The sequence below is a fragment of the Oncorhynchus gorbuscha genome, linkage group LG04, assembly GCF_021184085.1.
Source record: "Oncorhynchus gorbuscha isolate QuinsamMale2020 ecotype Even-year linkage group LG04, OgorEven_v1.0, whole genome shotgun sequence".
Classification (NCBI taxonomy): Eukaryota; Metazoa; Chordata; class Actinopteri; order Salmoniformes; family Salmonidae; genus Oncorhynchus; species Oncorhynchus gorbuscha.
Window position 1 is genome coordinate 68809483 of NC_060176.1, and position 5895 is coordinate 68815377.

The 5895-nt window shown below is 41.5% G+C and overlaps 1 long non-coding RNA gene across 2 annotated transcripts; it reads left to right on the forward strand.

The window, feature by feature from the left end:
• Positions 1-1290: 1290 nt before the first annotated feature.
• On the forward strand, positions 1291-5643 carry LOC124033404. Of its 2 annotated transcripts, XR_006838379.1 has the most exons (5): positions 1291-1711; positions 1993-2055; positions 4551-4609; positions 4869-4928; positions 5591-5643. It is a non-coding gene; the product is annotated as an uncharacterized LOC124033404 (long non-coding RNA). The 2 variants fall into 2 exon arrangements; XR_006838380.1 differs by lacking the exon at positions 5591-5643 and having other exon boundaries at positions 4551-4604; positions 4869-5348.
• The last annotated feature ends 252 nt before the right edge of the window (positions 5644-5895 follow it).

The window sequence follows — 5895 nt, forward strand, 5'->3', positions numbered from 1 at the left end:
AGACCGAAATGCAGCGTGTAGGTTACTCATGACTTTAATGAAATATATCGCGGTACATGAAATAACTGAATAAATACAAAAACAACAAACGGAACGTGAAACCTATTACAGCCTATCTGGTGAACACTACACAGAGACAGGAACAAACACCCACAAAATACAAAGCGAAAGTCAGGCTGTCTAAATACGGTTCTCAATCAGAGACAACGACAAGCACCTGACTCTGATTGAGAATCGCCTCAGGCAGCCAAGCCTAACTAGACACACCCCTAATCAGCCGCAATCCCAAATAATACAAACCCCAATACGAATACAACATATAAACCCATGTCACACCCTGGCCTACCCAAACATATAACAAAAACACAAAATACAATGACCAAGGCGTGACCATGCAAACATGTAGTTCACTCGCCTTTGCCGTTGAATTTGTATTCGGGATTGATATACCTCATTTATCATGTTTGTGTTACACCGCCCCCCCCCCTTTTTCCCTCAGAACAGCCTCAATGTGTCATGGACTACACAAGGTGTCGAAAGTGTTCCACAGGGATGCTGGCCAATATTGACACCAATGCTTCCCACAGTTGTGTCAAGTTGGCTGGATGTCCCTTGGGTGGTGGACCATTCTTGATACACACGGGAAACTGTTGGGTGTGAAAAACCCAGCTGCGTTGCAGTTCTTGACACAAACCAGTGCCCCTGGCACCTACTAACAAACCCCATTCAAAGGCACTTACATTTTTTAGCTTGCCCATTCACAATCTGGATGGCCCACATACACAATCCATGCCTCAATTGTCTCAAGGCTCATAAATCCTTCTTAACCGGTCTCCTCCCTTCATCTCCACTGATTGAAGTGGATTTGACAGGTGACATCAATAAGGGATCATAGTTTCACCTGGTTACCTGAATGTCGTGTTCATAATGTTTTGTACACTCAGTGTATGTCAATTTGTGTGTAGGTTTATTGCTTGCAAATAATTCAGTCAACATTGATGTACATACTTTATTATGGGTATGAATGTATACGTTCCTGTGTGTATGAATCTTTGTGTGCAAGTCATTGTGTGTGTATGACTGTTTGTGTGTATGACTGTTTGTGTGTATAACTGTTTGTGACTGTGTTTGTGCCAGGGGCAGTCGGTAATGTTTAGGAGGAGGGAGGAGATTTTTTTAATGAGTGTAACAGTTGCTAAAGTACTATATGAATTTCACCAGGTTCATATATTCATATGTTGTGTTGATTTGTTATGCATGCCTGCATCCTGGGAGAAGGGGAGTGTGTACTTACGTTTTGCCCTGCGGTGCATCCTGGGAGAAGGGGAGTGTGTACTTACGTTTTGCCCTGCGGTGCATCCTGGGAGAAGGGGAGTGTGTACTTACGTTTTGCCCTGCGGTGCATCCTGGGAGAAGGGGAGTGTGTACTTACGTTTTGCCCTGCGGTGCATCCTGGGAGAAGGGGAGTGTGTACTTACGTTTTGCCCTGCGGTGCATCCTGGGAGAAGGGGAGTGTGTACTTACGTTTTGCCCTGCGGTGCATCCTGGGAGAAGGGGAGTGTGTACTTACGTTTTGCCCTGCGGTGCATCCTGGGAGAAGGGGAGTGTGTACTTACGTTTTGCCCTGCGGTGCATCCTGGGAGAAGGGGAGTGTGTACTTACGTTTTGCCCTGCGTGCTCATGCTCAAATCATTTTGATGCACTGAGAGAGGTAGGCACGCTTTTTCTCTCTTCAGAAAAGTTTGATTCTTTTAAGTAAAAAGTCATACACACAGTGTTTTGTTCATGAATAATGATGTATATTTAGAAGTTACTCATAAGTGGATGGTATTGTTGAGATGCACTTGTAATTGTACTTTTTAGGATGATATCAACATTCTGAATTCAACATGTGGTTAATAGCGAGCTAAGGTATTAGCAGGCTATTGTATGTGTGAACGATGGCTAGCTCCTCGAATGATCCCAGTCCCTCCTATTGTGCATCTGTTGTAGGAAGAGGCAACGTTTCTCAGAACATATGTGCTCTACAAATGTTTCATTTCATTTTGGATGCAGGTATGTGGTTTTATCTGTGTAAAATATGTTATGTATAATAAGGAGTGAGTGTATTAATTTTTGCATTCGAAAATCATTTTGATGCACTGAGAGAGAAAGAGGCGACGATTTTCAGAACATATGTGCTCTACAAATGTTTTATTTCCTTTTGGATGCTGATGCAGGATGCAGAGAGTGAGTTCTGCTTGATTAAAACTACCTGATCTCCAAAGTCCACGTTTATAGTCTCAATCAACCACACACAACACAGAGTTACAGCGGTGCAGTATAGCACCGGCTACATAAGCGGGGCCTAATTTCTATTACAGCATATTGGATGACTGTCATTCATGTTCCATTCAACCAGTTCAGTGTAACATCGATAGGTTTAAGCTACTACATGGTTCTCAAATGTTCCTGTCCCCATCATGAGGTTGCTACAGCCTAGCCTATGAATCATCGTTTACAATGTTAGGATCACACAGGTCGAGATACATTTCTTAGGCAAAAGACAGTGACACATTTAATACTGCCTTGCAGACTCTTGCCTGCATCTAGCTGATCTAGGGTGTTATCATTAGTCTAATAGTTGCAGACAAAAGTTTCTGTTGGACAAATTCAGGTATGTTTAACCCTGGTTTTGTTCTAATTGCTTCCATTTAAGAAATGTTAAAACCTTTCCAAGCCGAACCTTCATATCATAACTGCAACACACAGCCTACATTGTTATCACAATATTAGCTAACATCATATCTAGTCAATATAGCTACTAAAACTAACGCGTTAGTAAACCCGCTATAATCACACAGTACAGTGTACAGTCAGCAAGCAGTTTAGCATCTACACCGGCAACCTTGACTTGGAAGAGTTCCAGTGTTGGAAAGCCATAGAAATCTAGCTGAAATAACATCACTCTCTATTTGAGCCAGGTGTTTGAGTAGGCTAAAGTACCAAGCTGCATTCACTAGCTAAGTGAATGTGAAAATAATACACCTAAATCGCTCTCTCTCTCTTTCTTCTCCTTCATTTATAAAGAGATAAATTTTGAGTCAACTACTCACCACATTGTATGCATTGCAGTGCTCGCTTGCTTTCAGTACAATATTGTCAATATTATAACATGTCAGATCATGCTGCAACAGTTCTGATAGGTTGGAAGACGTTCTCCGGAAGTTGGCATAATTTCTGTGCAAGTCTATGGAAAGGGGGTGAGAACCATAAGCCTCCTAGGTTTTGTATTGAAGTCAATGTAGTCAGAGTGGGAAGGAAACTAGCTGTCCTCCGGCTACATCATGGTGCTACCCTACAGAGTGCTGTTGAGGCTACAGTAGACCTTCATTGTAAAACAGTGTGTTGTAATCAACTATTTGGTGACGTTAATATATTTAGTGTAGTTTTATCTAAAAATTATTACTTTTTTAATGTTTCACTATTTAAAATTAAATTCACTGGGGAGGATTGTCCTCCCCTTCTTCCTCTTAGGAGCCTCCACTGCTTTGTGCGCATGAGTCTCTTTGTGCATATGCGTCTTTTTGTGAATGTCAGTATTTGTGTGTGTGAATCTATTTGTGCATATGAGTCTTTTTGTGAGTGTGAGGCTTTGTGTATATGAGTCTTTTTCTGCATATGACTCTTTTTCTGCATATGACTCTTTTTCTGCATATGACTCTTTGTGCGTATGAGTCTTTTTGTAAGATGGAGTATTTATTTGTATGAGTCTGTATGTGAGTATGTATCTATTTGAGTCTTTGTGTATACTGTATAAGTGTTCCTCCTCATCGTCTTCTCTCTACGTCAGGTCTGTCTGCCTGCGTCTGGTGTCCAAACCGTGCTCATACGGCCCTCTTAATCCAAGGCCTGGCCCAGTCACTTTACATCTTTGTCAGGCTTGACCTTGGACAAAAGAGCTAAATTAGTCAAATGAAGCACGAAATGAGTTCATTTAGGTAATTAAGCATTCAGGTGGAATGACAAAACACACAGTGAATATGCCCGCGGTCTGTTCCACGTCGGCCAGACTAAATGACGAAGATGCTAAATAAAACTCATTAGCTTTTTCCTAGCCTCACTTCTAATAAGGAGTTACTTGAGTTCTAAGTTAAACGGACTCCTTCAAAATCTTTTTGGACTCATGTTATCTAATTAACCGGAAATGTTACCGCTGCTCTATTTCACTGTCTATGTTTATTCATATGTTATAAACATATATCTGTCATAAACATTTTCAATTTCCTCGCTATATGCAAATATGAGCGTTTATGCATCTCACCAGTAGAAACAGGCAAGCTACATTTCCTGGTTGTAAGCAAACCACAATATCCATAATTGATATTGATTTCAGGACTGCCTCGTGGAGTTGTGTTCAATAAACTGACGTGAGAAAATGTTTGTGCTGGTAGCCAGCACTGTCAGACAGACAATTTTGAAATGCAACTGAAATCTCAACTGATGGGGTTGCCATGTCTTCGAATGTAAAATGTGATGCTATTCCATTGTTTTCCCCTTTCATTTCAAAGAGGAAGGCATCCGATCAGCAAACATCATCAAAGCAGAAAAGAGGACAAGCTGAAGTAAGGTAGCTAACGTTACCTAGCTAACTACTGTAGCTAGATAGCGAACTACATTTGTTGATCTAAAACAACATCTAGCTAGCTTTCATAATACGCTGTCTAAACATTTCAAATCATATCAATGTATTTAGCCAGCTGCTATCTGGTGATGTGATTTGTAACTTTGCAAGCTAACATTAGTTTCATTATGTTACGTTAGCTAACCATTAGCTATCAAGCTAACTAACTACAGCAGAGGCTAACCTGACTATGTCTTATATTTAGAGTCGGATCCCATCAACATCTCCAGAGGCATCAACATCAAGCTCAGCACCAGGAACTAGTGTAATGCACTTTCTAATATCATACTAAAATCTACAAAATCTTTCCATGACTCCATGATGAGCAAATACATATACTGGGGCTAGGCATAGACATGGTCCTTGTCTTATTTGGTGTGTTTACAAGTAGGCCACAAATTCTACTGTAGTTATTTCTGTATTATGGAGGCTTAGTTGATTGTTCATGCAAGGCTTGAAGTCTAAATTGGAGTAAAAGAGGTGTTAGTAAGGAGGGGATGGTGTGGGTGACTGGCTGGTGTCTGTTAGGGGTGGATATTGTGTGTGAAGGCTAGTATGCATGATCTTGTCATGTTTTGTCATATATTGTCATGTCTTGTCCTTGTGCTTCCCCTTCTGTTCATTTCCCCCTACTGGTCTTATTAGGTTCTTTCCCTCTTTCTATCCCTCTCTCTCTCCCTCCCTCTCTCCCCCTCTCTCTCTCTCTCTCTCTCTCTCTCTATCGTTCCGTTCCTGCTCCCAGCTGTTCCTCATTCTCCTAACTACCTCATTTACTCATTTACTCTTTCACACCTGTCCCCTATTTTGCCCTCTGATTAGAGTCCCTATTTCTCCCTCTGTTTTCCGCTTCTGTCCTTGTCGGATCATTGTTTGATGTTTGCTGTTCTGTGTCCTTGTTCCGCCCTGTCGTGTTTCTGCCTTCTTCAGATGCTGCGTGTGAGCAGGTGTCTATGTCAGCTACGGCCTGTGCCTTCCCGAAGCGACCTGCAGTCTGTGGTCGCGTCTCCAGTCGTTCCTCTCTACTGACGAGAGGATTTCAGTTTTCCTGTTTTGGATTTACCGGAGATAATATCCAGGATTATCGTTTTTGTTAACAACTGGAATAAAGACTCTGTTTCTGTTAAGTCGCTTTTGGGTCCTCATTCACCAGCATAACAGATCTACTGACATGAAAAATGAATACAAATCCCCAATAGACTAAAGTGTCTATAAGACAAGTGCTCCACAAACTT